At 39.1% G+C, this 27,049-nt stretch overlaps 1 protein-coding gene across 5 annotated transcripts in view; it reads left to right on the forward strand.

Moving 5' to 3' along the window:
• Positions 1-27,049, forward strand: part of DCUN1D3 (defective in cullin neddylation 1 domain containing 3) — a 36,437-nt gene that overhangs the window by 992 nt on the left and 8,396 nt on the right. For 2 of the 5 annotated variants that reach the window (XM_077141625.1, XM_077141623.1), the window contains exon 2: positions 40-115. The exons of 2 other annotated variants lie outside the window; for them this stretch is intronic. The gene's annotated coding sequence lies outside the window, so the exon portion shown is untranslated. Of the gene's footprint in view, positions 1-39; positions 116-22,989; positions 23,089-27,049 lie in introns of all 5 variants that reach the window. One more of the 5 variants, XM_077141626.1, reaches the window with a different exon arrangement.

Genomic DNA, 27,049 nt, shown 5'->3' on the forward strand with positions numbered 1-27,049 from the left:
CAGAAAACTTACCTACTGTCCCTATCTCCCTACCGCCAGTACCCCTCAACCCAGTGCTTGGGAATCCGGGGCCGGAGCTGCCCCGAAGGAGGTGCAGACTGGTCCTGTGCCCCGGGTAAGTCCTGAGAGATGGTGGGTGAGTCTCCCGCTCCCTCCGCCCTCATTTTCCTCCCCACCCCCATCCTTCTCTTTAATCATTAACAGCCCTGGAATTAAGGGGCTCAGACCTGAAGACCTGTCTGTACACCTTTGCTATGAACGATAACCATCTGTGCCTGAGGTTAATAGCACTGGAGGTTTTGCCTGTATCCTGTTTAGGAAGTGGACAGGGTGACAAATATTTTTTCCACTCCTCTCACCCCTTCTCCTCCCCTTCGTTTCCACTTTAATTCACTGTGGCTGGGTGGCAATCGTATTTGTTGTTGTTGTTGTTGTTTAACTGGCACTTAATGTCTTGGTTACTTCTTTTAAATTTGGTGTTCAGCCCCTACCCCAGCTCTTAACTGCAAGCTTTGTTATACTTCAGTTAATAGTTTTCACATTGGGAGTACCTCTCAATGCCTGGTAGGTCCCGATTATAACGAGCATTTTCTTCTATGAATACTGGAATTCCAAAGCCCTGCAAGGATTCCTAAATGGTATTATAGTCCAGGAATCAAGGTCTCTTGCCTTGAATAGTTTGTGTGGGAAATTTACATGTGATCAATTCTTTACAAAATGATTTGATGTTGGTCTAATTCTGGTTTTCTGTGTTTCTCTCCACCCACACTTGATTATGCACTTCAGAGAATAGAAAAACCCCATATTACTTTTTTGTTTCCACAATTGGACAGTAGCACTTTTATCTCTCCATAAGTGTGTCTGGCACACGAGTGTCCAGTGATACTTGACTTTGCTGCTTCCCATCATATTTAGCTGATTTTTGTGTATACGGTGGTCTTAAATGAGAAGGTATGATTTGTTTAGTTTTGTTTTAAAGAAGACTAAAATTAGTGAAAAGTTGTTTTCAGAAAACAAAGAATGATTGGAGAGAAGGTCTCTTTGTTGATATTGTTGGTTTAAAAAATATCACCAAGTAACTCCTCTATCCTGTCATACATATTTCATAGTGAAGCATAATTCCTGTTTTGGCGTTATTTTCTTTGGAAATCCTCTGTGTAGTCTGGAACTGTGCTTTCTGAAGAACTTTAAAAAAAGTGCTCGAATTTTAGGGGTCTTTTGATTAGCACGTGTCCATAAATTCTCCTTCTGTATAACTGACTTTGATGTGTGTATGGCTAGAAGTATTATTTTAGTGGGATTCTGATGCTGTGAACCCTCTCCCCCCCCCCCAACTTATCAGTGATCACAGGCCTTGACAGAACAGAATGTTTAGTGCCTGGTATTGTGCAAAAACAATGTGGTTGTTAGTTGTTAGAAAAGAATGACGAGTTGAACTGAACTAATTGATTGGTAACCATGTTTGCCATTGAATAAAAAGGCCAATGTTCATTCATTCAACAACAAACATTTATTGAATGAATACTGAGTGCTAGCCTATTTATGCACTGGGCATACACAGCAAAAGTTCCTTGCTCTCATGGAACTTATATGGGATGGGAGGGATAGGGCTGGACAGACAATAAATAAATAAATAAATCAGATTTTGATAAGTGCTGAATGAAATAAAAGTGATGTGATAGAAAGTGTCTGAAAAGGATGTAGTCAAGGAAGACCTTTCCTAGGAGGTGATATCTAAGTAAGCTTTAAATTTAAAGGAGCCAGCCGTGCATGGATAAGGGGAAGAGCCTTCCAGGTTGAGGGAACAGCTAGTGCAAAAACTGGCTGGAATGAGGTTGTCATAATCCAGAGACTGGGGAAAGGGGGTGTGAGTGAGATGGGGGATGGGGAGATGAGGAAGGAGGTGGCAGTAATAGTCAAAGCTTGGTGAGCAAAGGGAAAGAATGAAAAGAGACAAGGTCTGAGAGGTGAGGATGGGGCTCAGAATAGCTTGGCAAAATAAAGAGCAAGCAGGGGAAGGAAGTAGAAAATTGATGGTCCTTTTTGATTAATTCTATCAGTTTTCCTAGAGTCTTACTGCTTACTTTTTTTGCAGGTACTATTATTAGTCTATTGTAATAAAAAGTCACCCTGCTGAGAGTGGGAGAGGGAAAGGCATTGGTCACCTGGTTTTCTTCTGGCAGATAAACCTATTTTTGAAGACCTATGTGTTCAAAATTCAGTGGCATGTTCGATTGAGGGCATACCTTTTTTCATTAAGGGATTATGTATTATATGCTGTTATTTTAAATCGCATAGTAAATATTCTGAATTTGTTGTAGTATAGGAATCCTCCTTTTCTTTCAGTTCTGTGTGAATTTAGGGTTGAAGGATTGGGCAGGTGATAATAATTTGCCCTTCTTGGTCTACAAAGATGACCATCAGGATCTAAGTTTGAAGTTTTTTTTTGTAGGAAGGCAGTTCTTGCATAACAGCTCACTCTGGTCTGGTCCTTCTGATGACATACAGTATTCTGAGGAGGTGTATGTTGATGCTAGCAGTTTACTCAGGATTACATTAGGTAAATGGCCATTATAGGGCTAAATTCCACCACGTTGGCATCTTTGGGCTGTGCTGTAACCAAGGGATGTAACTTATTTTTGCCTTTAGTTGTGGCCATTCATCTTAAATTGTCCTCAGCTTTTCAGCTTCACCTTAACCAGATTGTCCACTTAGCAGAGGCCCAATCAAGATTTCTTATTATTTTGGCTCTCTTGGGCCATGACACAGTAGGTCAAAGCAGAAAGGATTTGCTATTTTTTTTGAACTTACAGCAGTGACTAGTGTGTTCTTTGGGGAATTGGCTCTTTGAGCCAGAGGATTGAGAGACTTAAATGTTATTTGTAGTAAATGTAGTATTAGAAAGAAAAAGTCTGGTATTTTAGTAGCTTCTGTGGATGGAGTGTTAGAACTAGGGCAGTTTGGGATAATCCAACTTGAATGCAAATAGAAGGTCCTTTGGGATATCAGATGACTAAAGTTGAACAGCTAGGACCAGTCAGACAGTAGACCTCACCCTCACCACCCATACCAAAGAGTAATTCAAAAGGAACGGAGAATTGATTTAATTTTTTTTTTTTTTGGCTTTTGCCCAGGTTAAAGAATTTCGGATTTAACTAAAATGCTCTAGCCAATGGGTTATTAAGCTGTCCAGTATTCATCTTTCTTCTTTTCAGAGGTTTATTATAACTAGCAAGTATGAAAATACCCTGTAGGTTGACATTTCTTGAGCCAGTTTGGAGACTGTTTGCTTTAATTTCCAGAAGGAGGTGGATGGGTAGGAGGAGACTTGAACACAGGGAGAAGCCATTGACTCCTACGTTGGCTTACCAAAGGAATTGTGTTTGGGGAAGGAATCCACGAATTAAGTGAATTTGGAGTCTTAGAGCCGAGCTGGCCCTTTGATCCAATGTATCAGTGGGTTTGTTTCTTAAACTTTGGGGTCTTTTGGACAAAGTTTTCTGAAAAGTAGCAGGCCAGTTGATGCCACTTGCTCTTGGAGTAAGAGATTTTGCATTTTATTATATGACTTAAAATTAATCTGATTTTGCAAATGTTTTGATATGCTGCAGTAAGGAAGGTTAACTATACACTGGCTGCCAAGTGTTTTGAGGTGAGTATAGATAGAAACAATGGAAATTACTTGCCTACTCCTGTTTCCCCAGCTCTTGATAATTTGCAATTACCTTTTTACAGATGTTGATGCCAGTGAATCAAGATCAATTTTCCTGAAATGTTGGTATATTGTTCTGGAGCTCTTTGGGCATGTCCTTTAAAGCAAATCTAGCTTCATTAGTTCTTGTGTCTGTTTTTCCTAGTTGAAGAATGATCCTTTTTCTTTTTGGGGGTGGGAACGAGGGTATTACAACAGAGCACTTGATCATTTCATTAGTAAATAATTACAGATGAGAATTTACATACCAATTTAATGACATAATGAGACATTGTTTGGGAGTGGCTCAAAAATCCAAATTCTTTGGAGTCATGATAGGCTGAAAGAAGAAGATGGGAGGGGAAATCTTCAAAACTGTGTAAGTATGACCTTAAATGCCATACATTAGAATAGAAAGACTTAGTGAATCAATCAACCCTGGTTGAAGGTGGTGATCACCTTGTGGCAAAGTTAAGTCACCTATGTTCAGTTTGATAGTAATTTGATTGCACAGACCAGCTGATGCCATGTTGATGACTCCTCCCTCCTTCCCAAGGGCTTGGCCTTGCTCAGGAGTTTCCTTTTAGCTGTGCTATTTGTTGGGTATGAGGTTGAACTGCAGCATGGAGGCTTAGATTGCATAGCATTAAGAAGCACCTTCCTTATTCAAGTACTGCTGTCTTCTGGAAGTTTCAATCTCAGGAGCTAGGGGCTGGAAATAATTCCGGTACAGAGGCCTGAAGCTCCTGAACAGATCTGATGACTGACTGAGATTCTCAGAACCACTGCGTTGTTGTAGGACTTTTCAGTTTTGGAGAGTGTTTGGCATCTTGTAACTACTGCCCCGATCTCTGCTTCTCAGTCCAGAGACAGTGTGTCAAAGAGATCTGCTCCCTTATTTTTGTTGTAGGTTACGTCCACACTGTCAAGACAGCAGAGTTCTGTTACAGCTTTTAGTTCTGCTTGACTGATGAAGGGTTTGGACTCTATTCAGTGTTTGCCTAAAGTAGATTAGTATATGACCTATAATTTTGAGTCTGACAAGACTGAAGCCATAAACTTTTACAGTGTTGAAGGCAAGTAATTACTTTTCCTCCAGTTTAGGAATAAGTAGGGAAAAGTCAGATCCTTCCAGAATCTTAGAATATATGGTGTGATGTTTTTTTTCAAACCAGTCTTTGAGGAGTCCTCCTAAGGGTCATTGCTGAAGTATCCCTGTGGCAGGGACAGGGGTGGGGTTCTGTCTTCCATTTCACCCCATTGCTTCACCTTGTGAGAAGTTACTTAATATTTTGTTATGTTGGAATTTCACATAAGATTTCTGAGGCTGGAGACAGGTTGAAAAGGTGTGATTTAGTGGGGAACTTGAGAAAGCTTAGTAAACTTGCTTAAACTTACAGAACAAGATATTGTCTACTACATGACTAAAATCAGGCTTTCTCTGAACTGGTTCTTGTAGTTACACTGCCTTGTATGAGTTGTGTAGGCATTCAGTAGTTAGAGTTTAATCACATCCTTGGTATTTGTTCTTTTTTATTCCTGTGTTCTCCAGTCCAGATTCTGAACTTTCAACTTGATATTTTGTCACAAATTATCAGTTATTCAGAGAACACTCTTTATACAGGTCTGATGTACATGCGAAGTGAAGTTAATAGATAATGGGATGAGAGGCTTTTTAGTTTAGCAAATGTTTTTGCTACTTATTAGGAGTAATGGCCTCATTATCATACTACTTTAAAATCAGAGTGGAGGCCATATCAAAACTCTTAAATTCTTAACATAAGATAGATGGCAAACTGTAGAGAATACCTCGACAATATGCTGAAAGGTCTACTTCCTTTTCCCAGTGACTTGCTCTTGAATCTGAACAGGAAAACCCACGTGTAACCATTGATAGAACAGCTTTAGAACATCTTTGCAGAAATAACCACAATGGCCACATTCCTTTTTTTTTTTTTAATTTATGAAGCACATTTACTTTCAGTTAGCCACTTGGTTTGTATCTACTTGATTACCTAGTGGCTGCTGTTTAAACAGGAGAGAGGGGGATTAGGAATACCACTGCAGTGAGTGTGCTGCAGAGTTATGGGCATGCTAGAGGTCTCAGGCTCTCTGAGGGAGGCATTTTTCCCAGTTACGGTGACAATTTTTTCTTTTTCTAAGTAAGTGGAATTTGGGAGTGAGGAGTGATAAGGACGAATGCTTTGTGTCTGTTTTTAAGAATGTTCCCAGGGTAAATTAGTTTTTCTTTGAACTAACTAGACACTTACTCAGTTATTTGCTTAAAACAGTTGATTGTTGCTGATGTCCATCGTAAGGAAAATTTTGTTTGGGGGTTTCCTAACCTTTTATGAAAGAGAAAAGTCTAAAGACTTTCTCAGAGACATTAAGATGGGTGGGTACAGTTGCAGGGGATGGGGCCAGGCTGGCGCAGGCCTTTGGAAGGGCAGGGTGGTATTGGTGGTATTGTGGACTGGGTGTCCAGGGGTAAGAGAAATGCTCATCAGTGATCCAGCTGGGAAAGGGTGGAAAATACTGACAATGGAACTTATAGGGGGAAGAATAAGTAGGAAAGTAGTAGCCCACAGGATTGCCTACCTCCAGTAAATTCCATTCATAAGGAGGGGGTGGGGCCCTGTGAGTTGGGCAGGTCAGTGTCCCTGAACACATATCCTCTCTCCCACTACTGGAAAAAGTGTTTCTTCTAGAGAGGGATGAGTACAGGGATTCAGTGGCTGGTTTGACCAGACTGGTCTAAAATATTGTCTGGTCAGTCATGATGACAGCTTATGGAAAGCTGCCCTAAGTTTTTGAGATCCCTTTCTCTTTTGACAATTCAGAAGCTGATAAAGAGGTGGGAATGTAATGTCTCTGGGTCCATTAGACTTTGGATTAAAGTACACAATGAGGAGAATACTAGGTGGTGGCCATTGTCATTGAACAATGTCTTCTACCCTTCAAGGGGAATAGTTCATGTAAACAGTCAAGTAATTCATGACTCTCACATGCAAACTATAGATGATGAAGAGCAATGTATATCTATTGTTATACGATGGAGTTTCTTGACATCCAGGTACAGCAAACTGAATAGCTTCAGATTATAAATAGCAAGCCCCTCCCTCAATCAATATAAAATCGCATTCCCAGAATTGCTATATTGTTAAACTTCACGGATGCACTAGTTTAGACATCTCTAACACAAGTAACAAGTTCACTTAAGGAGAATTCAGATACACTGACTTCATGTTTCCTTGTAGTATGGCTTTCAAAAAGTTTAGGTATATATAGTGCAGTTGTTAAGAAAATAGGCTTTGAAGTCAGCCAACCTGGTTTGAGTCTGAACTTTACCACCTACATGCCATTTGACCTTAGAAGGGTCTCTTAACATCTCTAAGCCTCAGTTGACTCATCTATAAAATGAGGATAATCACAGTAAATAGTTGCAAGGATTCAATATAATAGTGCATTTGAAGGACATGACATGACAGTGCCGGTTATATAATAACATTGATTATTAGCTACATAAGCATAGATAGCTAAGCTTACCTGGATTGGCAACTTCCAGGGAGACAGGAACTATATCATTTTACCTCCTCTTGTAGTCTATGTATAGAACAGTGTATAAAACATTGCTAGGCACACAGTAGACACAAATTACCACCTGAAAATAAAACCTGCCTTCTGGGTATCTGAGAAGTACAAAAGTGACTGTAATGGAAATATATGACCTGTTTCCAAAGCTCTCTTAAAATCTGGAGATGGAAAATCTTCCTCCTGAAACCCTACAGGGCCTCCGTAAGTTTAGCAATGGGGATGGGGTCCCAGTGGCTAGGATACTGTTGGATCAAAAAGTGGGAAACTGATCCGGGAGACTTTTTTGTCTTTGGCAGTTTGCCTTATGGTTCAGTGCATTGGGCAAAACCACGTAAGACTTCAGGAAGGAAACAGCAGATTTATTTCACCCAGTCCAGACAATCTCTGAAAGAGTCAGTTGGCAAGTATCATGTTGTATGTGTTCCTTCTCCAAGAAGGTGAACAATCCAGATCTGCATGCAAACGATTTACCAACTGCTCAGTTTCAGTTGTTGGTGAACACCCCCTAAGTCAAGTCTGATTCGCTCTATAACTCACCCATCAGGAGATTCTTTTCTAGTGGGACCACCACTGGACTGAGTCCTAGATTCCAGTCTAGACCCTGCCACTATTTGCTGAGTCCTTCAGCAAGTTATAGCCCATCTTTGAGTCTCTTTTGATAACTGTGTGGCATGAAGAGTTTGGGACTAGATCATTGTTTCTCTGACTGTGGTCTTTGTTATATTTAGTATTTACACTACTGAAGTGAGCACTCGAGCATTCATTTTGGATTGTTCTTGGTATGTGAGATGATTTTTACTCATTCTGTATTTTGATATGCATTAGTAAAAACAATTAGATATCAAATCTATGACTTCATGGATAGTGTTGCTGAAAAATAATACTAAAGTAGATAGATTTTAAGTTTAAAAATATTAGGTGAACAGTAGTTGGAATGGTAAGTGAGTTTGGTAAGAACATATAGGTGGTACAGGAATGACTGAAGTTTGTCAGTTCTAAGATTCAGTTCTTATGCAGTGCCATTCTTTATTTTTTTGTATGCTGTATTGGGGGGGGTCACATTTCATTCTTTTTCAATGTGAGTATCAGTTATTGCAGCACCTTTTATTGATTTTTTTTTTTTTGTGGGTGAGGAGGGCAGGTGGGGGGTGGAAATGCGTGGGCTGGGAATCAAGCCCAAGTCTCCCATGTCAGGTGAGAATTCTACCACGGGCCGAGAATGGAACCTTCATCTCCTCATGGCAGGAGAGAATTCTACCACTGAACTACCCTTGCATCCCTGCCACACTTTAATTTATAAACTTTGTATGTTGATGGACAGAGTAGGGCAGGTCCAAATTTGAGTGGGTTTACAGACTTGTCTAATTCAAGCACATTGAGAAATTGCTATTTCTGTATTCATGCCAGAAATACTCATAAGTAGGTTGTATAGAATTTAAAAATGTCATAGGAGTTAGTAGTGGTGCTAGTTGTTTTCTTTTTCCTATATTGAAAAAAATAACGTTTCCTCTTTCACCTTTACCAGTTCTCCCACAACCTGTATTGATCTTTAGTATCTTTTACACTTTGTTGTTGTGACTCCCCATATAGGTAGCATTTAGGATTCTGATTTGTTCTGTTCGGAAGGAAGAAAAGCCTAACCACCTCACGTGAATCCAAGCTAGTGCATGAATTCACAGCTCCAGAAAACTGAGGCTCTATCTCACACTAGTCTAGTAACTGCTTTAAAGGGAAAGAGTGGCATGTGCCCTAGAGTGAGGCAGGCTTTATTTAAAATTTCCTCCCTTCCTGTCATAGTGCTTGTAACTAAACATAGTTAGGACTTGAGAAGGAAGATAAGTAGTGCTAAAGCCCCAGAATAAAACTAAAATCTTGATGGAGCAACAGAAGCCGAGAAAGCTTCTTCCAGGTGTTAGTCTATGCTTTCTTAAGTTTTAAAATTTTTTGTAAGCCTTAATTATCTGTAGTCTCTAGACATTTTCAGTATATCTTAACATTATCTTTTATTATCTACGTTTGGTTGTTGGTCTATGTATTGCACATGTTCTTGTTCTAAAATTAACTCAGCATGAAGGGCCATGGAGTAGGTAGAGTAGTTTCTTGTAATATATTTTTTAATGTTTCAAATTACAGTTCTAAAAACTTGATATAAAGATGGTCCCAAGCCTCTGATCTTTCTGTGCCATGTGTTAAAATAGTCAGGGTTAGGTTAAAATAGAGCAAAATGGTAACTGTGATGTAGTCCTAGATTTTCCTCCTCCTTCATTTATTTAATACAAGTTTTCTACATGATTTCATAATGAGAAACTCTCAACTGTGGTATGATGTAGCGTTCCATGCCAGAAGCCCTTATCCTTTGTAAATTTTGATTTGTGATTCATACTATCTTTTTTTAACATGGGCAGGAAACGAACATATTATCTTTTCTTTTTTTTAAATTAAAAAAAAATTTTTAATTTATTTATGAAACATAAACACAAACATTCTTACCATATGATCATTCCATTCTTGTTATATAATCAGTAACTCACAATATCATCACACAGTTGTATATTCATAATCATCATAATTTCTTAGAACATTTGCATCAATTCAGAAAAAGAAATAAAAAGAAAACAGAAAAAAATTCATACATACCATACCCCTTACCCCTCTTTCATCGATCACTAGCATTTCAGTCTACTAAATTTATTTTAACATTTGTTCCCCCATTATTTATTTATTTTTAATCCATATATTTTACTTGTCTGTCAATAAGGTAGATAAAAGGAGCATCAGACAAGGTTTTCACAATCACACAGTCACATTGCGAAAGCTATGTCATTATACAATCATCTTCAAGAAACATGGCTACTGGAACATAGCTCTACATTTTCAGGCAGTTCCCTCCAGCCTCTCCATTATACCTTAACTAAAAAGGTGATATCTATTTAGTGCTTAACTAAATAACCTCCAGGATAACCTCTCGACTCTGGAATCTCTCAGCCATTGACCCTTCATTTTGTCTCATTTTGCTTTCTCCCCTTTTGGTCGAGAAGTTTTTCTCAACCCTTGATGCTGAGCCCCAGTTCATTCTAGGATTACTGTCCCAGTTGCCAAGAAGGTCCACATCCCTGGGAGTCATGTCCCATGTAGAGAGGGGGAGGGCAGTAAGTTTGCTTGTCATGTTGGCTGAGAGAGAGAGGCCACATCTTAGTAACAAAAGAGGTTCTCTTGGGGGTGACTCTTAGGCCTAATTTAAGTAGGCTTAGCCTATCCTTTGTGGAGTTAAGTTTCATATGAACAAACCCCAAGATTGGGGGCTCAGCCTATTGCTTTGGTTGTCCCCGCTGCTTGTGAGAATATCAGGAATTCTCCGCTTGGGGAAGTTGAATTTTTCCCCTTTCTCACCATTCCCCCAAGGGAACTTTGCAAATGCTTTTTTATTCACTGTTTGAATCACTTTGGGATTTATCGGGGCATCACTCTGGACCAACCTACAAAATCTCAGGCCCTACTCAAGTTTCCATGTACTATGGTGTTCAATTAAGCTATCCACATAAGTTATATTAGTAAATGCATTAGTCAAAATACATAGTCTCACACATAAGTTACAGTTTTAAAATATTACTTACCATCTATTTTCAACACCCTGCAGCATTGACATTCCTTTGTTCTTCCTCATGTAAAAACATTTAGTCACTATCATTACACACTCTAGGCATTCCTAGATTATACCATCTCAGTCTTTATTGTTTATCTTTCCTTCTGATTTCATTTGTGCCCCCAGGCCTCCTCTCTCTATCATTCTCACATTCAGCTTCATTCAGTGTTCTAACATTATTGTGCTTTAATCAGGTAGTATTGTGTTATCCATTTCTGAATTTTTACAATCAGTCCAGTTGCACAGTCTGTATCCCTTCAGTTCCAATTACCCAACATCTACCCTGTTTCTATCACCTGGTGACCTCTGTTCTTAACTGAAATTTTCCAAGTTCATTCATTAATATTAGTTCATATCAGTGAGACCATACAGCATAACGTTCTTAAGGTCCATCCATGTTGTTACATACTTCATAACTTTATTCTGTCTTACAGCTGCATAATATTCCATTGTATATATATACCACAGCTTGTTTATTTGCATGAAATATCTTTTCCCAACCTTTCATTTTCAACCTGTCTTTATCCTTGGCTCTAAGATGTGTTTCCTGTAGACAGCATACAGATGGGTCCTGTTTTTTAATCCATTCTGCCAGTCTGTGTCTTTTGATTGGGGAGTTTAATACATTTAGTGTTATTACTGTAAGGGCAGTACTTTCTTCTACCATTTTGCTTTCTAATTTTTCTTCTTTTTACCTTTACTGATAGTCTTACCTTTATTGATAGCCTTCATTTCTACACTCTTCTCCATACCTCTCTCTACTGTCTTTTCTTATCTGTCTCTAGTGCTCCCTTTAGTATTTCTTGCAGAGCTGGTCTCTTGTTCACAAATTCTGTCAGTGATTTTTTTGTCTGAAAATGTTTTAATTTCTTCCTCATTTTTGAAGGACAATTGCTAAATATAGAATTCTTGGTTGGCAGTTTTTCTCTTTTAGTAGTTTTAAATATATCATCCCACTGTCTTCTCACCTCCATGGTTTCTGCTGAGAAATCTACACAGTCTTATTAGGCTTCACTTATGTGATGGATTGCTTTTCTTTTGCTGCTTTCAAGATTTTCTCTTTCTCTTTGACATCTGACATTCTGATTAGTTAAGTGTCTTGGAGTATGTCTATTTGGATCCATTCCGTTTGGGGTACGCTGCACCTCTTGTAGCTGTAATTTTAAGTCTTTCATAAAAGTTGGGAAATTTTCAGTGATAATTTCCTCCATTAGTTTTTCTCCTCCTTTTCCCTTCTCTTCTCCTTCTGGGACACCCACAACATGTATATTCATGCGCTTCATGTTGTCATTCAGTTCCCTGAGTCCCTGCTCATATTTTTCCATTCTTTTCCCTATATTTTCTTTTGCTTGTTGGATTTCAGATGTTCCATCCTCTAGTTCATTAATCCTATCTTCTGCCTCTTGAAATCTGATATTGTAGGTTTCCATTGTATTTTTCATCTCTTCTACCTTGCCTTTCATTCCCTTAAGTTCTGTGATTTGTTTTTTCAGACTTTCTTCTTTTTGTTCATTCCTTGCCTTCTTTATATCCTCCCTCAGTTGACTGATTTGATTTTTGATGAGGTTTTCCATGTCTTCTCGAACATTCTGAATTAATTGTTTCAACTCCTGTATCTCATTTGAATTTTGTTCCTTTGGCTGGGCCATATCTTGAGTTTTCCTAGTATGATTCATTATTTTTTGCTGGCGTCTAGGCATTTAATTACCTTAATTAGTTTATTCTGGAGATTGTTTTCACTTTTTTTACCTAAGATTTTCTTGCTGGGTGATTTTGTTGTCTTTCTGTTCTTTGACATTCAGTTCAGCTTATTCCGGATCTCTAGCTTAGGTTTTGTTTAACAGATCAGAATTTTTCAGTTCTTGTTTTCTTGTTTCTTCCCTGCTTGTATGGTACTTTTTTCCCCCACTTAGGAGGGTCTACTTAGGTATTATAGACCGCAGCCAGATTTTCCCAGACCAAACTGACCTCCTGTTAGGAAGGAGTCACCTGCATCAGTTTTCCCTGAGGGTGAGACCCAGCAGGTTGAAAGGCTTTCCTATGAAGTCTCTGGACTGTGCGTTTTTCCTATCCTGCCCAGTGTGTGGCGCTTTTCTGCCTGCGGGTTGCACCAGCATAAGGTGGTTTGGTACCTTTAACTTCAGCAGACTCTCCCTGCTGGGGGCGTGGTTGAGACAGAGGAGAGATTGCTGGCTGGCTTTAATCTCTTCACTTTTCCAGACCCTGGGGTCTGAATTCCTTGAAAGGGGGAATCCACTTGAGTTGGGCCCCACACCTCTCCTGGGGAAGCACAGACTCCAGATGAACACTCAGACAAGTTTAATTCTGCCTATGCCTGGGGCAGTTGGAGCCCTTGAAGCCTTACAGCTGTATCCAAAGAGTAGTCAAGCTGTAGAAACACAGCCATAAAAACGAAAGAGAGAAATCCTTTTCAGAGCAGGACCCCCATTCCTCAGGTTTGCCAATCAAGAATTTAAGTTGGTATGTTGCTTTGTGTATCTCCAGGTCCTATGTGTCTCCTCCTTTCCTTCAGAGCCCAGACCTTTTCACATCCAAAAAAACCTCTAAAGTGTTTCTTTTTTCTTTTCTCTTTTTCCATCAGCCCTACCCCCTCTGCACCAGGGCAAAACCAGCAACCTCCGTTTTTACTCAAGGTTCAGCTGAGCTGGGGGCCTATTTTTAGTAGTCAGAATTTGTTAATTAATTTCGCAATTGGAGCTTGGTTGTGCTCAGCCCCTGTTGCTGGTAAAGTCTCTCCTTTTCCCTCTGGGAAGCAGCCTTTGTGGGACAGCGCTGGCCAGTGTGATTTGGGGAACTCATGGTTCTGGGTGGGCTTGCAGCTGGTCCAGACTGGGGTATGCTGTTGTGTCTAGTCACTGACGTGGCCCCAGCAGCTGTTCTGTACTGTTCCTGGCTGTTTACTAGCTGCTCAGGAGGATGAACTAAATCCCACTCCTAACTCAGCTGCCATCTTGGCCCTCTCCCTAAAAAAATGTTTTTATTGATGAATCTTCAGTTCCATACATGGTGTACAATCAGTGGCTCACGATATCATCTCATAGTTGTGTATTCATCACCACAATCGTTTTTAGAACATTTGCATCACTCCAGAAAAAGAAAAGAAAAAAAAATCATATGTTCCACACCCCTTACCCTTTTCTCTCATTGAACACTAGTATTTCAATCTACACAATTTATTTTATCCTTTATCTCCCTTATTTATTTTTATCCTTATTTTTTTTACTTACCTGTCCATACCCTGGATAAAAGGGGCATCATACACAAGGTTTTCACAATCACACAGTCACATTGTAAAAGCTGTATTGTTATATAGTTATCTTCAAGAATCAGAGCTACTAGAACACAGCTCAACAGTTTCAGGTGCTTCCCTCCAGCCACTACAATACACCATAACCTAAAAAGGGATATGTATATAATGTGTAAGAATAACCTCAAGGATAACCTTTGAAATCTCTCAGACACTGAGACTTTATTTTTTCTCATTTCTCTCTTCCCCCTTTTGGTTAAGAAGGCTTTCTCAATCCCATGATGCTGGGTCCTGTCTCATCCTGGAAGTTTTGTCCCACATTCCCAGGGAGATTTATGCCCCTGGGAGTCATGTCCCACATGGGGGTGGGGGGTGGGCAGTGAGTTCACATGCCAAGTTGGCGTAGAGAGAGAGGCCACATCTGAGCAATAAGAGGTACTCCAGGGATGCCTCTTAGGCACAATTTTAAGTAGGCTTAGCTTCTCCTTTGCAGGAATAAGTTTCATAGGGGTGAACCCCAAGATTGAGGGCTCAGCCAATTGGTTTCGTTGTCTTCACTGCCTCTGAGAATATCAGAAATTTTCCAAATGGGAAAGTTGAATATTTCTTCCTGTCTCCCCAGTCACCCAAGGGAACTTTGTAAATATTTCTTTATTCACTGCCCAGATTACTCTGGGATATATCAGGGCATCACACTAACCTGAATAAACCAAAAAGATCTCATGCCCTATTCAAGATTGCATGTACTTATGGTTTTGAATTAAACTGGCCATACAAGTTAAATTAGGTAATGCACTATCCAAAATATAAATTTTGTACCAACTAAACATCTTTTCTTTTGGTCTCACATAGATGTTGAAGTTTTAAAATATGGACAATATCATCCTTTACCCTGTATTCTCATCTACCCCAGTCCTATCCAGATCAGCTTTATTTTTATCTAGTCAAAGTCTGATCCCTTTCAACTTTTTAAACAGTTCCATATGGGGTAGTGCTGACTTTCATAGCTTCACAGTTCTAACTCTGAGTCTCAGGTGTCATATAAATACCCAAAGTTTCTAAGAATGACCAGGTTATATATAAATTGCTCAGTATCTCAGAATTTAGAAATAACAGTTACAACTCCAGAATATATGTGACTGCTGTAAGAGTTTATAATCTATGGGCTACGGTGGCTCAAGAACTTTGCCTGCCATGCCGGAGACCCAGGATCACTTCTAGGTGCCTGCCCGTGAAAAAAAAAAAAAAAAAGTTTATAATGTAGGACCCTTTAGACTTCAGTTCACTGAGTTTTATATTGTAGTTAGTCCATATGATTGAGGCATGATAAAATATCTGCCTTTTTGTTTCTGACATTTCATTCAACGTACAGTCCTTAAGGTTCATTCACTTAGTTGTATGCCTCACAACTTCTTTTAGTCCATTGTATGTTTAAACTATTCCTATTCCTCAGTCATTGTACCCTTAGGTCACTTCCATCATTGTGAATCAGGAACACTACCTGAAAAACACCAGTGTGCAAACGTCCATTTGTGTCCCCACACTAAGTACTTCCAAGTATATACTAAGCAACAGGGTTGCAGGATGATATGGCAGCCCCACCCCTAGCCTCCTGTGGAACTACCACACTGCCCTCCAAAGGGCTGCACCTCTCAGTTTTCTTACTGACAAGTGACTAGGGACATCTCTGTCCGCATTTTCTCTAGCACTTCTTTCTGTTCATTTTTAAACAGTTTTATTCACACATCATACAGTCCAACCTAAGTAAATAGACATGCCTTCACCACCATAATGTATGTGAAGACATCTCCTTTTCTTCCACAAAGTGATTCATACTGTCTTGACTCCTGAGAGAGGTGGTGACCCATGATACTGGGTATATTGGGAAAAGAAAAAAGCCTTTTACTCAGGCCTGTGTTTTGCAGACTTAAAAATCTTCCTTCCCACTAGGATCTAATTCATGACAATGCAGCCAGCACCTTTCGAACAATTTGAGTTCTAATCAGGCCATTTACCTTTCTCCTTGAATGCATAAGCCAAAAGACCACCCTACTCTGGGTAGATAAGGGGTTTGTGAAGCACAGAGCCTATTTCCCTTAGTGCAAAGGTTAGTCATTATTTATGGATAATTGCTGCTCAAGCTCGATAAATTCTGAAAGGGTGAAGGGCAGGGTTGTGACATTTGCCCTTAGTCTATAGATGAGGATTTGCAAAACAAGAGCGGGGTTGTTTATTTTCTTCTCTTAGGAAATTGCCATTGGATCGATGTGTCCCGGTTCAGATCTCTCTCAGGCAGCTGAGCCATTGGGCTTTTAAAGATGAAAGCCACATGGAAGAAAAGAGTATTTCCCAATCACACAAATAATTATCTCTATGGTAGTATAAGCTGCACAGATGTATGAGCATTTTGGAGCACACATTTAAAAAAAGAAAACTCATAATTAGGCTCATAATAGGGTCATAGTGAGCATAGTGATAGTATTTTTTCAAGCAGTTCTTACACATTTCCATTAAACTTACTGTGGTCTTCTAACAGTAGACTGTCCTTCATTCATTTCATCCAGAATTTTTTCACCTATAAATAAAGCCCTTTCAAGATGTTGGAAACTTAAACTTTCATGCTAACTTTGAGTAAAAAAATAAAAACACTTTATTGAAGACTTCTTCAACTCTGACTTTAATCTGCCTTGGTGAGAAAACGAGTTGCTTAATTTTTCAGAGCATTTGCTTTTCTAAATTTCCAGCTCTCCCACCATTGCTTGCCTAGCAGAAAGAGATAATAAAATATTATGCAACAGGTGAAAATCTTTCCAGTACTTTTACCCGATTTGGATGGAATGACTTTTCCTTCCCTCTGAACAGTCTGTCCTAAATTCCTCTGTTTTGTGATTTGCTTTACTATTTGCATACAATGCTTTAATTGACTCACTTAGCACAGAGTTCTGAAGGTCTTTCTCTAGCATTTACTACTTCTGACTCAGCCTGCTTCAGCAAGAGTGCTTTTGATTACAATAACAGCTTAACAGAACAAAACTTTGAAAAATATTCATTAATAGTACTGAAGGTTTCCAAAGGAATACAAGATATTTTCTCTTAAGAAGAATCAGACTTCATAGTTTTTAAGTTAGGCATACATGAGTAAGGGACTGACTTTCCTGGGCCGAAGGCAAGCACAGAAACAATTAGAAAATGTAAAATCAGTGCTATAAAAATATTGGTGCTATAAATGAAGGTGCTGAGGGACGGAGAGGCTTTAGGTCTACTTGAAGGAGTCAGGGAAAGATTCCTGTGGGAGATAAGATCTGAACAAACCTTGAAAGAAGACTGTGGAGAGGACAAGGGTTTCAAACAGTGGTAACAAAAACTCAGAGGCACAAGAGGTGATTGGCAGGTATTTTGGTCTGCCTGAGGTGCTTGGAATGAGATGGGGATATGGACAGTAGTTGAGGTCAAATCCAGTATGGCCTTGTATGCCTCGGATTTTATTCTGTATGTGTGTGTGTGTGTGTGAGAGAGAGAGTGTGTTAGACAAATCACACCATGGCAGTGTAGAGAGACTGCAGGTAGCGATGCTGGAAGTAAGTAACCGTTTGTTGAAAATATTGCATTAAAGATTGTAGGGCCTGAACTATAGTGAGTCACTGTAGAGATTAGGTTGGGGGAGTGTGACGAGGTGTATAGATATTCAGGAGTTAGGATTTGCAAAGTTGGCTTAATCTGATAAAAGTTTATTGCTCATTCATGCCTTGTGTCCCACATGGGTCATTGAGGGGAAGGGTACTCTCATTTAGTCATTCAGGGACCCAGGCCAATATAGCTTCCACTGCTTTGGACGTACTATCTGTATAGTCTGGTCCCTGTGGCAGGGGAAGAGATGGCTGGGATGTCATGTACCAGCTCTCCGCTTGAGCTTGGAAGCCATAGCTTACAGTATATATTCCAGTTTTTTCATATGTCCCACTAATGCCCTTTGGAGCCTTTTTGTGTCTTTTGAGGCTCTTCCTTGTTGTTTGATCCCTTTCGGTATCATGTATTATATTTAATTACTATTGTCTCCTTAGTTGCACGCGCTCTCTCTCTAATTGTGAAAACATAATTAGAACATAAATTTCCCATTTTTACCACTCCCAAACATACTATTCAGTAGGATTAATCATATATACTGTGTTGCAGTACACTAACCATGTTCCAGAACTAAAATTTTCTCATCTCCCTAAACAGGAACCCAATACACATTTTGCATGAATTCCCCATTCCTCCTGACCCCCTGCCTCTGGCAACCTATACTCTAATTTCTGTCTCTCTGCGCTTGATATTCTCTGATATTTTCTTTGTAGTTAATCCCAGAGTTTAAATTTAAAATCCTAAATGTATATAATGATCTCATATGCTTTGATACCAACTTAATCTAAATAGTATACAAAAACCATGTTCCTGTGCCCCTCTTTTCCCCCACCTTTATGCATTTCTTGTCACAAATAACATTTATACATTATGAGTCCAAAATCACCATTTCTCATTACATTTTATGCATTTGCCTTTTAGAACCTGTAGGAAGTGAAAAGTGGGGTTACAAATCAAAAATACAATAGCGCTGGCATTTATATTTACCCATGTTGTTATCATTAATAGAGATTTTTATTTCTTCATGCTGTTTCGATGTATTTCCTATTGTCCATTCCTGCAGAACTCCGTTAAACATCTCTTCTTATAGGGGTGGTGTAGAGGTGACAAACTCACAGCTTTTATTTATTTGGGAATGTCTTAATTGTTTTCTCACTTTGAAAGACAGTTTTTGCCAGGTACAGAATTCTTGGTTGGCAATTCCTTGCTTTCAACACTTTAAAGATGTCATCCCACTCCCTTCTTGCCTCCCTGGCTTCTGATGAGAAATTGGCACTTAAGGCTCCCTTGTGCATGACACATTGCTTCTCTTTTGTGGCTTTCAGAATTCTCTTTTTATCTTTGGCATCTCACAGTTGGATTGTAATATGCCATAGTGTAGGTCTATTGAGTTTATCCTGGTTGGAGTTGGTTGTGCATCTTTGATATATCTAATCATGACTTTGGATGTTCTTCCTGCCCATTTCTCTCCTTCTGGGACTCCCACAATGCACATATTGGTACGTTTGATGGTGTCCCACAGGTTCCTCAGGCTCTGATCACTTTTCTTCCTTATGCTTCTGGATGATATCAGTTGGCTTATCTTCAGGTTCACTGATTGTTTCTTCTACCATCTCCAATCTGCTGTGGAACCCCTCTAAGGAATTTTTAATTTCTGTTATTTCAGCTCTGTTTTGCTCCTTTTCATAGTTTTCCATCTCTGTTTATATTCTCATGTTCAGCTTTCATTTTCCTGATTTCCTTTAGTTCTTTATTCGTCTTTTCCTTCAGTTCTTTGAGCATATTTAGGACCATTTTTTTTTTAAGTCTTTGGTATGTCCCAAGTCTGGTCCTCCTTATTGATAGTTTCTAATGCTTTAATTTTCTCACATTGCTTGGGACATCACTTCTGTTTCTTTATATGTTTTGTAAGCTTTTTTTGAAACCTGGACATTTGCTATTTTAATGTGTTTATCACTGGAATTTAGAGACTGAGGCATCTGTTCCTCAAGTTTGAATCCAGGTAATGTTATCTGCACTTGACTTTTACTTTGACACAAAAGTAAGTTAATCTACAATGGGCTTTAGAAATCCAGAAATGTTTTGTTTAGCAATTTGACAGGTTTTTTTCCCTGTTAAATTGATTTAACTTCTGAAAAGTGATTCATTATTCAGGGTTTCAAATATTTCCTCTTTGACTAGCTTCACAAAATGTTTATTAATATTTCTGCCTTATAAATTGCTGCTGCAGTTCTTTTGTGTCAGTGCTGCCACTGCAGAAACAAATGCAGGACAAATATCAGTTTGGTTTTCCATCATTTGACACAAATGGATTTATTAATTCTGTCACTGGTGGACGTTTCATGACTTAGAAATCATGTGGTGATGTGATTCCCTTCTCCCCAGCTACCAGCACTTAAACTTGTAATTTTCAATGAATTGTGCTAAAACAAACTTCTAATTCTGGCTATTTTTTCATTTCAGTTTTAGACCTAAAATTGGAAGCTCTGTTTTATACAGCACTCTCCTAGAAAAATCCCCAGTGTTGCTATTTTGTCTCACCCCAAATATCATAACTAGGCCTGGGGGTGGGGAGAGGAAGAGCTGGCTCTTTCAGATGGTTATAACAATTTGGCTTGCCAGCCAATGGAAATGAAATCTGCTCTTTGCTTTCTTGGCAAGTGCATCAGGCTTTGAAGGCCTTGATTAGAACTTTTATTCTGGCCTTTTCTTGGCCATCGTATGATGTAGAGTCCATTTATTTCCAGTGGTTCCAAAGAGGCAGAGGACTGTTACAGTCCCTATCTCTTATCCTTTTGGACAAGGTACATGCTCTAGTCCTTAGAGTTAAAAAGCCACTCTGTCATCAGATGAGTTTTAGTAAATATCATAGTGGCATAAAATAGCTCATAAACTGTAAAGCTAACTGTGTTTAAGCATTAAAGTTTTCTTTAGTCTTTCATGCTTTCCCTATTTAAAATAAGCCAGTATGCAAGTATTACACAAAACTGCTGGCTTTTGCTCTTATATCTCCAAACACCTTAATTATGCCTTTGTTGATTGAGGAGGGCAGATACAGTTCAACCAGGAGACTTTTCACTGGAACGCACTCAACTGACGAACCCCAGAGCTTCTAGCGTGCTTCATGGCCGTGGCTTGAATAAATCCTTTGAACTTACTCCATAGTGGAAAGTGAGAAGCAGGAGTGATTTTTGTTAATAATGTGAATTTTCCTAAGCGACTGAGATGCAGGTCAAAAAGAGGCACAACTGGGTGAATATCTCCCTGTTTCAGTTTCAAATTTTGGCTTTCACTGTGTTTGAGGTAAAAATTAGCTTGTGGAGTAAGGAGAGCCAGTACACTGCTGGCTGAGAGGCTGTGTTCTCATCAGATTATATGAGAAACTGATGAAGGCATAGTTAGAACAGTGAAATACTTCCCTACTTTCTCTTTTATGTGAAGGTGGTGGAGTGCTAGGAGTGGTCCAGGAGAAATTGGATCTTAGGAACCAGCTTTCAGGATGTGAAATCGAGTTCTACATCCTTAGGGTAATTAGTATTTGTTCATCAACTGTAGACTGTTAACATTATCATTATAGTAATTAGAATTGGTATTAATAGTGACACTTGATTGAGTACTAAGTAAGTTCTAGGGGCATTCATCAACTCATGAGTTAATATATTTAAAATATATAGAGTGGTGCCTAGTACAGAGTAAATGCTCATAAGTGTCACTGGTTATTACTCATTCATCAAATTTTTGCTGAATACCTGCTATATGCCACGTAGTGTAGGTGCACGGGATAAAGTGATGAATAAGATAGATATAATTCCTGCTGCTGTGGTGCTTCCCTTCCAGTAGAGGGAGCAGACAATAAATAAGTCAACAAATAGGAATTTTAGAGAGTGATGTGTACTGTCAAGGAATAAAATGGTGCTATGCTGGATCAGATTGGAATAATGCTTTAGATGCAAGGAAAGCAACAGAGCATGTGAGCTGAGACCCATCTACTATGAAGGATACATTTAATTTTTGCAGTGACTCTTTGATACATTATTATTTTCCCAGTTTTCAGATAAGAAAACTGAGGGGCAGGATGGGTCATTATGTGCTGGGAGCTGGTAGAACTGGGCTGTGCAAACCTAGTCATTCTGCATCTCCAGCGTGTAATGCCCTTCCCAAGAAGGTGCATGATTGTATTAGCAAAGCTGTAGGAGCCGCAATATCTCTGCAACTGCTTTTTTTTTTTCAAATGCCATTTTGTTGAGATATATTCACACACCATACAAACCATCTTGAAGTATACAATCACTAGCTTACAGTATCATTACATAGTTGTGCATACAACCCCATGATCAATTTTAGAACATTTTCATTACTCCAGAAAATGTAACTAGTTTTTGAATGAGAGGAATGAATGTGGTTGTAGTATAAAGAAAACATTGACACAATTAAGAAAAACTGCACACAATTCAGAAAAATTGCATGTAATTTAATGAACACCCTATAATTGGATGTAAATCTGAGTGTATGCATGTGTATGTACAGTTTATTCTGGGGTCTCTAGCTGTCATCACAATTTCAAAGGAGCTTATGGTACTGTTGCTTTATTTGAGAATTTTCTCAGACTGGTTTTTCTTAAAATAGGGATTAGCAGCTAATGCACGGTTTTAATAGGCAGCATTGCGATGGCCTTTAGGTGCTGGCAATTTTGGCTGGTCAGTGTGGGCGGGAAGTGGGTAGGAATCCTCAGATGTCTTACTCTGCAAAGCCTGTAACACCATGATACCTCCCATTAGGTATACAGCCTTATTTTGGTTTAATTATCTGCATTATCTTTACACATGTTAATGGATCCTGCAGCCTCATGGCATACGAGGGTGCATTTGTGAATAAATAACTTTAAAAAAATAAAAGCAAAGCCCAAACCTTGGGGCCTCAGGTTTCAACATGCTGGGAATGTGTTTCTAATAGAGACATACAAATGAGCATTTTCTGTCACTGTCTTTGAAACCTGAACACTTTCTAAATAGGCGCTTCACTTAAAATCAAAGAGAAATTGTTTCAGTGATAGTAATTGAAACCAAGAGAGTAGCCAGTTCTGGTCAGATCTGGTGTTTCAGTTTCATAGGATGTGGTTCAGATCAGATACCTGTTTCAGCTGTAAGATTGATTGTGCTCTTATTGCAGAGAAAGACTTCCGGGAGCTCTTGCTTTATAGCCTTTCACATGGTGTCTGAATGCTTGGAGGAGGAGGAACATCCTCCAGAACATGAGAGAAAAATAGCTGTAAGTGCTCTGTGGCATATCTGCTTGAAGGAAGTCTAAAGTTGTAAAAATTGTGATTGGAAAGGTTTATCTTTTAAATAGCATCCTAATGGCCCAACCGGTTATAATGGAATTTTGTACTTTAAAAGTCCAGGATTACTTTTTTTTAAAGAAATTGAATTATTTGGTAAATATCACAAGAAGAAATTGGGAAAAATACACACTCTTAGTACACTACCAGTATAACTTGACACAAATTTGTTGGAAGTTTGAATATATATATATATAATTTATTTTTTGCATGCCCTATAATTTACTGGTAATTATAAATGTGCTGAGTTTTTCCTGCTTGTTCTGTTTATTATCGCTGTAGTGCTTATAGTAGTGAACTATTTGAAGCAACCTAAATGTCCAACAAGATTAAACTGATAAATTATGCTACTCCCATTCACTAGAATACTCATCTAGTTATTAAATAGGTTTTAACACAGAGAGTGTCAATCTTTTTTCCCCTTTAGCAGTACAGTACCAGATTTTTGAAAAATTGGATAGTAGGATATAGTCTATAGTTACATTAAATAGCTGGAGCATTAGTAGTGATGCCATCCCTTTGTTACAAATGATTCCAATACTACAGTTGAAATACCGTTCTTTTAAAAGCATTTTATGAGAGAAGAATTTTATGAAAAAGAATTCAGTGGAAAAGTTTGAGAAATAGGATATAAAATATGACTCCAGCTTTTTAAAAGTTACATGTGTATAATGTGATTATGTATGTGTTTATGTGTATATTCATATATGTTTGGAGGAAAGACCAGGTGGCTTTATACTTCTCTGTATTTTCTAAACCCTACAGAATAAGTACGTAATATTTTGGGGTTTGGCAGCAGGAAGGAAAGCCTTAGTGGCTTCATTATTTCTTGACCAATTTGCTAATGTCGTTGAGAGCAAGCAGTTATTCTATTATACAGGTTTTTTCTCTGCCCCTCTTCCCGTTTACTCTTAGCAGTCAGCCTCCATCCTCAGCTTCAAGGGAAAAACTGATAAATATGGTCTTAATGGATTTGGATTAAAAAAAAAAGAATAAGTGAGCATTCAGAGATTGATTTGTTATCAAGTGATGACCTACTTAAAGGAAATGTGGCTCTAGAAACCACATCTAAACATTTGTGATCACTCAGGTGCCCAATGAAGATATTTGGATGCAGTCATTTATCAACTTTACATGGGGTTCTGTCCTCGCCTTTTGACTCATTTCACAATTTCCTTTCTTGCCTTCCCTTTTACTTGGGTGCAAAATCCTAATCTCATCTCCAGTTAACTCTTTTTCAGTCAGTTACTGACTAGTGAATTCCTCAAAGGTGACTGAAAAGTGAACAGTTGATGTGATAATTGGGTATTTGAACACTGATCAGCTATAATTAAGTAAATCTCCTAAATTGAAGGTGGCTGGTGTCCATATGCTAACTGGGAGCAGGGAATTAGTAGAACTTTAGAGCCTAATCAGCAGTTTCACAGTCAGTAGGGCCTAATAAGGCTCTATCCTACAAGGAAGAAAAGAAACAGTAAACGTTAAGAGTGTAAATGAAGGATAAGACTGTAAATGAAGGATGTAGCAGGCATGGCATTTTGATTATGGTATCATGGAGCACAAATTCAAAATAAAACCCTCTGATTTTGAACAGAAGTAATTTAAAAACCTGGTGCACAAACAAAAAGATGGACCAAATTAGAAATCTACTGCCTCTAATGATACCCTGTTGCCCATAACCGGGGAGTCAGACTTGCCCAGATCACTAGTGAAGGCAAAAAATATGTCATGTGAGGGTCATTAAAATGGTACAGACCGGGCGGGCCGCGGTGGCTCAGCGGGCAAGAGTGCTTGCCTGCCGTGCCGGAGGACCCCGGTTCGATTCCCGGCCCCAGCCCATGTAAAAAACAAACAAACAAACAAAATATAATAAAACAAGAAAATGTTTAAAAATGTTTCCCTTTCTTCCTCCCTTCTTTCCTTCCATCCTTCCTTCCTTCTCTGTCTTTCCTTCCTTTCCTCCCTCTCTCTTTAAAAAAAAAAAAAAAAAAAAAAATGGTACAGACCTTTTTTGGTGATTTTGAGTTACGTGGGATTAAATATGTAGCCCTGAAATTCAGAGACCAAAAATGCTTAATTATTTGGTATTTGGAAAGTCCAACACATGTATGTGTTGACTTGGTAGTATTTGTTCAAGCCAGCCCACACTGGCTTCAGTTCTCGGGCCTCAACCAGTTATATATTCTTTTTAGTGTATTTGAAGTAAGTGGACTTTCAAAAGAAGAAGAAAATTACTTTGTACTAAGTTGGCTGGTCTTAGTCATGTGACCTCATTCTTTTACAGAAGTATAACCAGTTTATTTTCTTTTTTAAAAAATTTCCTCTCTCCCTCCCTCCCTTCCTTTTTCCCTTCCTTCATCCCTCTTTTCCTTTGCACTTTTGGGGGTTGGTTGAGGTAGAAAGTCATGTATTTCTACCCAACCCTACTCTAACTACTGTCTTAGTTTGCCACTGCAGTACATTTTAGGACAAAAAGTCTTTTTAAAAGCATGAAAGTAGAAGCAGACTGGTCTTGTTTGCTTTGGCAGAGAGAACAGAGTTCCCTTATAAGTAACTCTGGGTAAGACCTTATCTCAAAGGTGATCTTTAAGTCCCAAGTTCCAAGTGACAGTAGTGACTCTGCATTTAAAATACTCCCTTTATTTACTCCTTGTTATTTTGTACGTTAACTTTCTAGGCAGTGGTTTGCAAGTGGATAGCACCTATAATCCGTCTTGTTCTTAAGTCATTCAGAGTCTGGCTGCCAGGGGGAATAAGGGGCTTTTTTGGTCTTGCTTTGACAGTCCTCAGGGGAGTACCTTCTCCTGGCACAGTCACTTCAGACCCTGGCAGCTTGAGGAGTTCATGTACTCATGTTCTCTGGCCTTTGGATATCTGGCATAGATAGAAATAAAAACATACACCCAGCTGATTCTATAAACTGTCTAGATGAGAGCTGAAAAGATAGGTTTCTTATTGCTAATATGTGGAACCACTAATACTTGTCAGTTGCTTCCTGCTACTTAGTATATGGGAACAGAATGGAGAGGTGGATTGATTTGGTCCCTTCTTTTAAGGAAGCCTCAGAGCAGAAATTTAGTCCTTGCTAATATTGTTTTCTGGTGCCAGCATCTACCTCTTGTTCTTTAGCTCCTCATTTCCGTGGGTGACAGGCTCCCCATCAGTAGCCAACAGAGCATTCCTCTGTGCATGCTTCCTAACCTAACCAGCTACCCCCATGACCCATCTTGCTCTGGTCTGTTTTCCATATGTCAGGGCCTACTGCTGACCCTGCAGAGAGTAAGAGGGAATGCTGCATAAGCATTATTTACCACTCCTTGTTCGGATTGGAATAGCCTTGCTTTCTCTTCCCTTTCAGATTTACTTTATTTTTCCCTGGCTTTGATAGGTTTAGGCAAGGAGGAGTGTGTGAGCCATATGCAGTTGGCAGAATCCTGTCTTCAGAGGGTTACAAATTTAGAACTTTAGCCTCTTCAGATGCCAAAAAGATGAAAGCCCAGAATGTTAGAAATGGGAAGGACTAATCCAGACCCCTCGCTTTAATATTGGGGTCACCAAAACTCAGGGAAGCTAAGTGACTTGTTTAAGGTCACACACATAGCTTAAGGAGATCGTGGACCAAAAACTGAAGGTTTCCTGGGAATTTACTGTTCGTATCAACTCAGGACTTCTGAAGTCTTCTTGGGTATTGATAATGTATGTTTCTTCTTGTGCCATCATTGTCTCCATAGGGAAGGGGTGTTTCTTGACACTTGGTCATAGCACAGAGCTGTAGTGGGGCTATTGAGGTGTAGTAGAGAATTTACAATCAGGCTTGCCTTGTTTGACTCCCTTCTCCTTCATTTATTGCCTCTGTAACCTCAGGACAAATCCCTTAATGTCCATACAGTT

This window comes from Tamandua tetradactyla, chromosome 23 (assembly GCF_023851605.1).
Source record: "Tamandua tetradactyla isolate mTamTet1 chromosome 23, mTamTet1.pri, whole genome shotgun sequence".
Classification (NCBI taxonomy): domain Eukaryota; kingdom Metazoa; phylum Chordata; class Mammalia; order Pilosa; family Myrmecophagidae; genus Tamandua; species Tamandua tetradactyla.